Raw genomic sequence first — 13,325 nt, 5'->3', positions numbered from 1 at the left:
ATAATAAAATAATAAGATGCATTAACGTATCTAGGACAGACGCACATGCACTTAGCGTGTACATCTACTTACGTCATATTTCGTTATTGATTAACTTGGAGCTTGGATATTGCTAAAACCTTTGTAACTATTAAATCTTTTATCCTTCACTGGTTACCTGAGGGCTGGTTCATTTTTTGTCCGGAGTTCATGGTTGATTTTCACGGTGCAAAGAGGAAATGCTGCAATCATTCTTGCCAACACTTTACGTGGTCATGATATACAATAACTATATTTATTTTTCATTACTATTTTAAGGTCTTAGTGTAAATAATTATTATGTAAATAAAAAAGTTATATAATATCGTAATATATGTACATATTGTTTCGACTATAGTGTCGATGTTCGATTATGTATTATATATATTATTCCCTAAAAAGGCTCACAAAAGAACATTTGAATCGTCATGTTGCCCTCTTGAAGCCAATGTGCTACCACCGGTTCTGAAAGTAGATTCTACTGAGAGGAAACGGCAAGAAACTTAGTAGTTCCTCGTATAATTTTAATTACATATTTTAGAACGCGTTGTTCTTAACCAATAATCTCAATGGTTGCAGATTCAAACTCAGGTAAGTTCCATTGAATTTTACTTAATTTGTGTGTTAATTCGTGTTTATAATTCAATGTCTTTTGGGCGCTGAAGGTAAACATCGTGAAACCTGCAGGTGTCTATTTTAAATGAAATTCAGAAACAAGTGTATCCACCTAACCAAATTGAAGCAGCGTGGTGAGATAAGCTCCAAACCTCCTCCTAAAGGGAGAGGAGGACTTAGCCTAGTGGGACATTTACAGGCTTTAACTTTACTTTAATAGAAACCTACTACCTATAAAACTACGTATAAAAGTCCCCGGAGCTATAACATGGTCGTCAACGCATCGAGCTGAAAACCTACTGATATATTAAATTGTATAATTTATTATAAGTCACGTATAGTGCTAGTTTATTGAATATATTAAAACAAAAGCTTCTTAATTTCTCCATTGCTAAGATGTTTCTCTTGATAAAATGATTAGAAACTGACTCCACTGCGCTTCGGATTAGAAGATATACGAGTATGATGATAAAAATATATACTATCAAATATATTTTATTCAAGTAAACTTTACAATGTAGCGTTTCTGAATCGTCAATATTTAAACACTTACACCGTTTCGGAAAGCAGCGAATAGAAAGGGCAAGAAACTCGCTTAGCTGCTCGTTTAAAATAAACAGATTTACAATGTTGTTATTCAATCAGTCCTGTGATTGAATCCGAGCCTAAATCCAGGCGTTTTGTTTTTTCTTTTATCTATATGACACCCTAAAAGACATTCCACTAATTTTTGTTTTTAGGATTTCGTCAAACTGTGTCTCTATTAATTTCTTTATCCACTTTTTCATTCTAGTCTAATTCCCTTCCTATAAATGAGAACTTGTAATTGTCCCTTATGTTACTCAATATTTAAACATTTACATTATCTAAACAATTATGCCGGCTATAATTTTTCGAAAAAATAAATATTATAAGAATTAAATATAGTTTATACAGATTATAGGTTTACCATGAATTGTATTATAAATCAAATTAACTAATTTAAAACATGTTAGTTTTATTATTTAAGATGTAAATGATATTATTAATCAACGCCGACGTTTCGTAACGACCCGTTATTTGGCAACTTTCAAGAAAAGAGCGTACACATTTCTTAGAGGCCTGATCAGCAGCTTCTGTTACGCAGATGTTCATAGGCGGTGGTAGTCACTCTCCATCTGGTAGGCCTCCTGTACGTCTACCACCTATATCATAAAAAAATAGTTTTGCGCAGATTTCAGTCTGTGACCTTTGACCTAGATGCAAGTTTTCTATGGGGATATTTAAGCTCAAATGAATTATTAATTTAAATATGAATTTATGTAACTAATCATATTATTTTTTAACTCATTTGCTTAAGTGAAACAAAAAAAAAATAGTAATAAATTAATTTTATTCTCTTTGATCTATTAAAATATTTACAGACCTTTGTGGAAAAAGGTAAACACAGAACGCTTCATGGTTGTTTCTAAATACACATTGTTTAAATCTTTCTCTTAAATATTACTTGGTAAAAAAAATTGAATATTTTTCTTCAATAATATAAATATTATTGCGGACGACGATATATTTAATTTGTCTTTAAATAAATAGTCGCTAACGCGCTATCCAAGCTAAAACTTACAAAACTACAAAAAAATAACAACGTATAAAAAAATCATACGTAACGTAAAGTAAATGCTATATATATGTATGGATAAGTTAACACCCAAAATATAAAACTTAGAAAAAAAAAACCAAAATGATAATTTTTGGGTATAAAATATTTAATTTAATTAATTGATTGCTTGATATATTGATGTTAATATTATTAAATATATATATATATATATATAAGAACAAGCACCCATTCATCCGTTACTCACGGTACATCGGGTAAAATAGATATAAGATCTTGGTTCCGACGTTTCTACGCATATTCGTACAAGTTCCAGGCTCGCCCGTCCGTCGTAAATAATAGTTTAATTATTTCAAATACAATCTATTTTATATTTTTTCTATGCTTACCTACTCTTATTGGAATCGTTTAACGCACACTAAGACACCTTATAAGCACAAGCACTCGTACTAATGCACGCCGTTAATTTAATGTAGACGGGTGCGCCTTCGGGAGTGAATAGATCGATACTTTATAATAATTTATTTGTTATAACGTCTATAGACCACCCCTAGCTGGTTTATTTATCTCGTCTCCATTTAAAGTAAGAAAAAGGATGGTTCTACCCATGAATTGCACCTCTCGTTTTAACTTAAAAGTTTTGTAATACGAGTCGTATTTCCATCTCACCGTGCAAATTACGTGTGCTCTCCAATTTGAATTGTACCGAGAGCGAAACGGAAAATTTTTGCACTAACACCTCCGTAAGACTAAGGATACATTAACTAGAAAAACGCGATTGGATTTATATCATGATGATATTTGTTTAGTGAAATATAGCGATCCTGTGATGACCCCTAATGACACACGGCACTTGGCGCCGGCGAGTCCCACTTCCCCAGCATCATACTGGGGAAACGCATAAAAGCGTCCTTTTAGAAAAAATAGGACTCTTAAAGTCTATGTTGAAATGAATACAGACACCATAAGTAAGTGATTGAGCATTATAAATTATTATTAATAGCAATCATTTCATTTCAGCATATAAATTATATGTCCGTAACAAAACATGTTGACTTACGAATAAACGTGTATAAATTGTTACGTTATTTTTATATTTTTCAGGTTTATATTTTAAATTAAAATACTTCGGTTTTATACTTTTAAAAATTCATTTCGATAGATATTTATTAGACGAAATATGTAAATATAAATACTGTTGTGTTTAGACACAACAGTATTTATTTTTTCAATTCAGTTCATTTAATTCATTCATTCATTCAATTCATTAAATTCAGTATTTATTCTAAAAACCTTAGGGTTTTTAGACCATACCGCTCTCGCTTCAGTCTCATCCTTTTACTGTGCACTAGACTTAACAATGATAATATTCACAGTACATTCTAAAATATTTATTCAACAAAACAATTTCCTACCAGGTTTAACCTTTATTGCATTCTTAGTGTAAATTTAAGAAACTGAAAAAGGCGACATGCTTCATGTAGTTTATTCTAGAATCAAAACTTGTGACAATTTGCAAATTCGTACTGTTGGATAATATCTCTTTGAGGAGAAGGGTTCAGAGCTTGTGTATGCATGTATGTATAATATAATATATATATAATATATTGGACAACATCACATACATTACTCTGATCCCAATGTAAGTGGCTAAAGCACTTGTGTTATGGCAAATCAGAAATAACGACGGTACCACATACACCCAGACCTAAGACAATATAGAAAATTAATGAACTTTTTCTACATGGACTCGGCCGGGAATCGAACCCGGGACCTCGGAGTGGCGTACCCATGAAAACCGGTGTACACCCTACTCAATTACGGAGGTCATCAAATAAGGTCCTTATATATGAAATTGGCGTTTAGTACGGGATGAATATAAAGTCTTTTTTTTTGTGTAATATGTTTAATTAAACAAAGCATGCATCATTGTTATCTATGCACTTTTGCCATCTCATAGGTAGTTCATTGATCCAAACCATTGGTTTGCAGTGACTGACAATAGATATCTGCCGTAAACGTTTTGCCAGATTTTAGAAAGCGGTAGTGAACGACACCGGCTCTAGTCCACCAAAAACTCCAGGGTTCAGCCATTGCGCGAGCCCTTCCAATTATCGTACAGTATCCACTTTTCATCACAAGTAATAATTCGATTTAAATTACCTTCATTATTGTGTCGGTTGAGCAAAGTAACACAGCAGTCGACGCGTGTTTGCAAGTTCAATTCACTCAATTCATGAGGTACTCATCGGTCAAGTTTTTTTTTCCTTTCCCGATTTGCTTCAAGTGAATTAATACAGTTTTATCACTTATTCCGAAGCCTGCAGCTATCTCTGAAGTGCTTTGTGATGGATCCGCTTCAATAATAGCCTTTAACACTAAATTTCCACTTTGATCTCCGGCCGTCCACGGGGTCGGTTCTGAAGGTCGAAATTTCCAGAATCAAACCAAACCAAAACCAAAAATGTACTGTGCTTTCTTTTGCGACACTAGCGCCGTACACTTAATTAATCCTTCGAGCTGTTTTTGTAGCACTGGTCCCTCGGTAAAACTCGTACTCGTAAATATACCGATATTTCATGTTTTCCATTGTACGGTAATAAGCGACGCCAAAGAAAATAATAATGAGAAAAAAACAAATGAATGACTGTTTTCAAAATTCAATTGTACCAGCCAATTAATTTATAAATTTGAATTTGGAATTCTTAATCTAAGATGAGATATTTCAGATTAAAGTGGTCAGTACGTCGAAACACTGATTTCATTTGTAAGGGCATAAGATAATATTATTTATATCAATGTATTTCCGCCTACTAAGTAAAAGTCTCCTCTTATTTTGAGAAAGTTTTGAGCTAAACCCATCACGCTATTTGTTGAAAAAAAATTTACAAATGGATGGGTTTGAAATCTAGAACAGACACTGCTATAATGATACTTTAGACTTTGTGGTGGATTATAGAAGACCATCTGTGTAGATACTGCGCACTCATGATACATTCAATTGCCAAGCAGCAATACTTAATATTGTTGTGTTCCAGTTTGAATGATAAACGAGCCAGTGTGTAACTACAGGGATCAGGGACATAACATCATGATGAATGAATGAATGAATGGTGAATGTTTCTTATAGCAACAATGTCTCTGGGCAGTAGTAACAACTTACAATCAGATGGAAAATGTATCCGACCGTCTACCTTTGCTATAAAATACAGCGATCTCTACCAGCCAACCTTTGGGCTGTATCGGAACTGCGTATAAAATATATGCAATGACTTCATAAACATGTATTTTGTTGTATTTATAAAATATATCAAAGTTAAAAAAAATATTGTAATGTTCTCATAACGGGGTTGTGAGGTGACCATAGGAACTTCATATCTACTCAAAATATCTTGCTGGATCGTTGAATTTGTATTACCAAGTACTATGGACTTAAGTGACGTCCACGATCTCCTGTTGAAAACCGAAATGTGGGCAAAAGTTCCAAACATAACTTCATCATATTTGGGATTTCAGTAAGTTACTTAAAATAAAAACTTATATTTAAAATGTAGGCTAATCATATACTTTAAAGCACCCTAACCCTTTCGAAATACGCTTGCTGATCGGAAGATTCAAACCAATTGATGGGAATGATGCACATACTTTGTCAAGAATGCTTCCTACATTTGAACCACAACCTGAACTAACACCTGCTAAAATTAGAACTAGTCATGAACAAAGGATGGTTGACTTATAAAGTTTCTATGTATACCCTATTCCAATGGAAGTAGGAAAAAAGATAAACAAATCTTAGATTTACGTATTTGATGCGATTTGCTAATAACTCAGCTATATTGCGCACTACTAAGAGTTTATGATTAATATATCTTTATTTATAATACAACACTCTTTAATTTTACTTCCAAAATTCCGACAACCGTTTCGTCGACGTTCAAAACGTCATTTGTTTGCAAATCCATAGTGAATATCATGGATTAATCGAGCTCTCGACCAATGATATCGCGTAAATTTGCCGTCAAATATTGTTTATTTGGCTTTTCTCCTCTTGTGGTTGGTTGGTTATCATAAAATGTTATTGCACTGTGTCATTACATACATCTCTGGATTGTTTATCGATTGTTGTATTTTGTACCAACGATTCACGCATCGATACCTGTGTGTTGTTATTAACAATATGACGTATAGATAACGCTTGTAAATTATAGTTGGAGTTAAGCCTTTACGATTCCAATACAGTCATTTGTAGCATAATCTAATATGCTGCCCCGTTTGACTGGTTTAGTTATCTAGTTTAATTTAAATAAAAAAATCAACTACATAACAAATATAGGCATACGACAAATATCAGAATCAGAAAAAAAGATCAGGTTTTTGTTTGAATAATTTAATTAATATACTATTATTATTACGACGTTCACTAGTTTTTTTTTTTTTTGTTTAAAATGTAATATTTTATTAATTCATTTGTCATACTCATAAAATAGAAGCCGAAATAATATTCGGTATTCGAAATATTTTAATTAAAGAACGTAGGTTTCTGGTCAAGGCCTACTTACTTTCCCAGGAAAATATCTCGATAATAGTTGCATATATCTAACCAGAAACCGTGGAGCAATCTGTTTTTTTTTTATGATGTCGGTAGGCGGACGAGCAAATGGGCCACCTGATGGTAAATGGTCACCACCGCTCATAGTCAATGGCGTTGTAAGCAATATTTACCATTCCTTACATCACCAATACACCAACCTTGGGAACTAAGATGTTACGTCCCTTGTGCCTGTAGTTACACTGTCTCACTCACCCTTCAAACCGGAATACAACAATACTGAGTTCTGCTGTTTGACGGTAGAATATCTGATGAGTGGGCGGTACCTACCCAGACGGGCTTGCACAAAGCCCTACCGATAAGTGAACAAATTCAGTTTTACTTTAAAGGGTACTCCCCCCTCACCCCGCAGAGGGAATTTTAGGGGCTACTATTTGGTTACTCATTAGTTACAAATGTTTTATTTCTAATAGTACACGAGAATTAATTAAATGAAGCACGAGAAATACCCAAAGCATTTTAATTAAGAATTCAGGTGAAATATTTTACATTATTGAAACGTTAATATCTATTACATCTTTCCTCGTATTTCAGCAAAGTTTACTGCAGAGGAAAATGTTGCAAAATAAATTTGAAACTAGGTAATGCGTTTTTATTTTATTTTGTGTTATTATAGAACACCATTACATAGTATAAAACAAAGTCGCTACCGCTGTCTGTCCATGTGTATGCTTAGATCTTTAAAATGGCACAACGGATTTTGATGCGGTTTTTTGTAATAGATAGATTGATTCAGGAGGATGGTTTATATGTGTACATGCACAATATAGTAGAGAAACACTGATAATTTTAGAGATTTCTGAAGTGATGTCGTAAACAAATTATAACATACTAGCCGTTGCCCGCGGCTTTGCTCGCGTATATATTGATTATATACAGAATAATTTAAAATATTACGTTAATTTAAGACCTCATTTGTGGTTCAACTTGGGTGGGCTAGATACACCAGACTGCTTACAGAGCTCACTCTCGATCAGGCTATTTAAAACTCTCTAGTCGCAAAACAGTCTTCTCTTATATCTACTCCGGCCAGTTGAGAAATTTGACCTTGTGCTTTATTGTCATGGTGAAGCATACTTTAAGCGCGAACTGTATTCTCTTGAAAATAAAGGGGTATTCTGACGGTATCAAAGATATTCGTGGAATATACACTATTTATCTTTCAGTACATCCAGTGATAACTGTAACCTATGATATTACGATAGAGAACCCTTACTATAGTCTGGTGCCATTGCATATTTTTTGAGTCAACCAGTATTTCAACCCTTAGGGGTAGAATAGAAACGCTTAAATACATATCTACTCATTTCTAATTAATAGCCCAAAAATAAAGTTTCGTGTTTCTAACTTAAAAAGATGACGGTATTCCCTACAAACTTTCAATCCTTATTTGACCCCCTTAGGGGTCGAATATCCTGAAGCGCTTAAATACTTATGTACTCATTTTTTATCAATATCCCAAAAATAAAGATTCATGTTTCTACCTTAAAAAATGACTGACTTCCATACTAACTTTCAACCGTTATTTCACCCCTTTAGGGGTAGAATATGCAGAAACGCTTAAATACGTATGTACTTATTTTTAATCAGTATCCCAAAAATAAAGTTTCATGTTTCTAACTTAAAAAAATGACGGTATTCCCTACAAACTTTCAATCCTTATTTCACCCCTTTAGAGGTCAAATAAATAAAAGTATCTACTCATTTTTAATCAGTATATCAAAAATGAAGTTTCATGTTTCTAACTTAAAAAATGACGGACTTCCATAAAAACTTTCAACCCCCATTTCACACCCTTAGGGGTTGAATTTCCAATATTCCTTTCTTAGTGGGTGTCTACTCAATAAAACGATCCTACTCAGCAAATTTCAGGGCCCTAACTTTAATAGTTTACGCTCAGCGATGATGAATCAGTCAGTCAGGACTTGTTATTTTGTATGTATAGAAATTTTTTTGCGCTTTCATTGCAAACGCTGGCTGAACCCTACGAGATACAGCATTAATCCTTATCCAATGAAGTACCTTAAATACATTGAGAATTTAATATATATCAATATGGCCCTTTACAGCATGTAATTTAAAAGAATATTTTCGAAAATTTACATTTTTAAAACGCAGGGACATATCGGTTTGTATTGTCTAATGACTGAAAAACTGTGAACGTTGTAAGACATTCTGTAGTATATTTAGTATCAGCATTGCACCCGTGCGAAGCCAGAAATAATCATTTGTTTGCATGAAATGTACTTTTTTTACTGATGTTATTGTATATTATATGTATAATATATATAAAACATTTCGCCCTTTTTTACCGATATACATATAATATATTACAACAATATTGCATCGCATATTAAAAGTAACAAAATTAATAGTTCCTGTATCTGATTGATTTAAATTTTATTTTAAATAGTGATGGTCTTGTATAACACCGTTTCTGTTTTCGTCATTTTTTTTAATTTCTATTATTAGAATAACCCAGTGGATAGCACAACTGGATCAAAACTCAAAACCGGACAAGCAACTCTGATTTTTTTTATCTTTATTTAGAAAATCATCTCGAGGAATCCAACGTGGCAGATGTGATCACTTTGTATTTTAAATGTTGGAAAAGAGTAACTACTAAGTTTCCTACCGGTTCTTCTCGGTAGAATCTGCATTCCGAACCGGTGGTAACTTCACTTAGTACACTTTTCCAAAGTGCTTGTATATTTTGCGTTTGATTTTTGACATGTATGTACATAATTATATCAATCAACCCGAGGTGGTGGAATGGGCTTCAATCCTGCCTCAACAAAAGAAGTGGTCGTTGCTCAGCACAAACTCGATAATTCCACAGGTATTGACGATAACTATAACTGAATATATATATCACAATAATGCAATTTCCCTCTTCATCTGGGATACCAAGACCAAGTAAGGCGATTGGCATCATAACGTTAAAAAAATTCAAAATAATAAAGACGTCGTGATTTAAGTACTTTGGAGAAACTTTGTAACCGGATTGCGTTGCCTATCATTACTTCTGCGGCACGGCTGTCAATACAAAGATGCGGAATAAACAGAAAAAAATGTATTGTTATAGTATTCACGACTAAAAATAAAATTAGATGTAAATATATACGGAGCGAAACAATGCAAACACTATTTAAAAAAAAAACAAAAAAACTCGAAAAAAGTCAAGAACATAAAATACTTTTGTAATAAACTATTAAATACAATTAGTATTTAATAATTTAAAAAATACTATAAACTATAATAATATACATAAACGAAATCGAAGAAAGACCGCAGTGGCGTGCATTTGGAGAGGCCTATGCCCAGCAGTGGACGAATGTGGGCTGATGATGATGATACATAAACTATGTTACTGCAATAAATATAAATATTAAGTATTCAAGATATCGTGGTTATAGTACAATATGTTGTAATTCTTAAGTGTTTCTAATGTGTAGAATGTTCCGGAAGCTTTAGAATGCTATGTTTTTTTATTTAAATAAACGTTAAAATATTATTTTAAAGATAATATATTTTCATGGTTGTGTTTAGATGATGAAAATTGTTGTTAGTTCGAGATTGCAGTTATCAATATTGTATAAGATTTTATTCAAATTAGATAAAGACTGAGCGAATGGTTTAATATATATATATCTCTTTCGATCATCGGCAATGAGACATAAGAAAGACGAAGACAAATTATTTGTAACAATACAACAGCTAAACAACCTTTATTAGCAACGGAATAGGGAAGCTAGTTGAAGGTATGATTTTTTTTTAATGGTATAGGTTGGCGGACGAGAATATGGACGACCTGATGGTTAGTGGTCACCACCGCGCATAGACAATCGCGCTGTAAGAAATATTAACCATTCCTTACATCGCCAATGCGCGTAAAAGTGAACTTTGGGAACTAAGATGTTATGTTCCTTGTGTCTGTAGTTACACTGGCCCACTGACCCTTTTTATTTGGCGGTAGAATATCTTATGAGTGGGTGATACCTACCCAGACGGGCTTGCACAAAGCCCTACCACCAAGTGGAATATGTAGAATGTTCATAACTTAGGCTTATTAATATGAAATCATTTTTCATCGTTCAATCTCACAAAGGTGACTTGTAATCGAGGGTTTGGTTATACAAACAAAAAAGCCGACTTTGTAAAATATTTACACGTCTTTTGCCCTTTCTGTCTCGCTATAATATATTCAAAGCTCGTGCGCGTCGAAAATTGTTTGTACAAAAAATGTTTACAAAATTTTGTGTCCTTTTTTTTTTGTGCACGCATTTATTTTCAGGTATTTACAAGAGGTAAATCTTGTTTGTTTGACGATTTCGTGTTGAATTATATTTTTAAATAAACATTTATTTGGATTAGTGACTATTTTGATTGTATATTTAAAAATACTTATGGGGTAAATCGTCGTCCATAACTGTTAACCCTTTTATATTTTTTTACAATTTTTTCTCAAAGATTTCATTTGTTTTTTTAGAATATTATTTTGTTATTTAAGCTGACGAAAACACTGGTATATGCTGTAAGTGTCTTTTGGGCAATAATAAGATACCATGAAAAAGAACTAATTTACTATTTAACAAAAAAAATAATATTGAGACTCAATTAATATTTTTACTCATTAAACTAATACTTTTGGGTTTAAACTCGAATTCCCACGAAGGATTAATCAAATACAGTATTAGGCGAGTTACTTGCTGTTCCTACACGCTGGAAGCTTTCGATAGCGTTGAAATATTATTGAATCAAAAATGTTTTATTGTAAATTTTACTAGAATAGAAGATATTGAATATGACTTGGATTTGGATCAAAACATTATCAGTTATTTTTGTTTGAAAATCGAACGAAGGAATGAGTTAAGCCCTCATAAGTAACTCATTAGTTAATAAAACTCGATATTTTTTTGATATTAAAGTACAATGTTGTATACGTATTCTGAATAAATAATATTAATAATAATAATATCTTTAATCAAAAACACTTATCAAGCAGTATCGGATCTAATTTTTAATGGTCTATTCTTTAATACATATTAAGGGTATTGTTGCTGGTGATGCGTAACTGACTCTAAAATGACGCGATTTACGATCTTATGTTCTCAAAGGAGTTCAGTAAAGCTTTAGCAAATAACTAAACAATCTTGGCAACTTCAACGGAATACGATATACGTTATAGTATAATATCAGCCTAGATGGCCCAGTGGTTAGAACGCGTGATTTCGGGTTCAAACCCAGGCAAGCTCCACTGAATTTTCACGTACTTAATTTGTGTTTATAACTCATCGTGCTCGGCGGTGAAGGAAAACATCGTGAGGAAACCTGCATGTATCTAATTTTAGAACAGCGTGATGGAATATGCTCCATACCTTCCCCTCAAAGGGACAGGAGGCCTTAGCCCAGCAGTTGGAAATTTACAGGCTGTTTATGTAAATGTAATAATATCCAAACCCAGATGACGCCTTTAGCACGCTTGGTAAACTTGGTAGTAATCTAATGGATTGAAATCCATCATTGGAGATACGTTAAAAATTCGAGCAACGTCAAAGACCAAAGGCAAATATAACCTATGAATCGACCATTTATCGTATAAAAGCTAAACGTGTTTCTGTAACTCAAAAATGTGATATATACAAGACGTTTTTCGCTACACAAGGTTGCGTGACCTTAAAACAGAAACTGACGTGACACAAATCGTTTATTCATGAGCGTTGAAACATCATTCCTGTTCCCTTACGGATGCTGGAGCCGGTATTTTCAGAATAGCCACATTTTTTATAGCTATTTTTAGTAAGTCTGACTATACAATAGTATATTATATTTATCTTATATGATATGAACAATATTAGGTTTCATTATATATAAAACTATTTTTTTTAAATATATAAATAAATAGTGCTGAACAAGAAGAATGCGAACTCGGGCCGCTTTTAACGTTGTTCTAAAGATAACAGAATAACGTATTTTACTTTTAAACAATGTAAACAGTGTTACAAAGTCTAATAACGGTGGCGAAGAATAATTTAACTTTATAATAAAGTACTAACCGTACACAACGAACATTTTTTATGGTTCTTTTTAAGAGACATTTGACAATGGAGTTGGTTCTCGCGTGCTCTTAATTAAAATATGGTTCGTCTGGTACGAGAAAATTACGTTTATTGTGCAGCTGCGCACAATAAAGCCATCGACTTTCGAGTTAAATTTTAAATACAATTAGAAGTTAACTGTTTCATTTTATTTTTATGGGAAATATATATTGGTACGCCTCTAAAGTTGGTCCGACTCGTACGCCGAAACGACAAACGTGACGCTTATACACCATCGTACCCCGTATTTCGTGCCCCCGTTCTGCTGTCTTATGTCAACGTGCGTATACGATAGACTCTGTGTAGCTACGTAATACTATTATAATAATATATTCTTAGAAATAAGACCAGAAGTTATTTTTTTAAATACAAATTTATTACTACCCTC

Source organism: Vanessa tameamea, chromosome 21, assembly GCF_037043105.1.
Source record: "Vanessa tameamea isolate UH-Manoa-2023 chromosome 21, ilVanTame1 primary haplotype, whole genome shotgun sequence".
Classification (NCBI taxonomy): Eukaryota; Metazoa; Arthropoda; class Insecta; order Lepidoptera; family Nymphalidae; genus Vanessa; species Vanessa tameamea.
The sequence above is the reverse complement of the archived record's forward strand: the minus strand, read 5'-3'. Positions refer to the sequence as shown.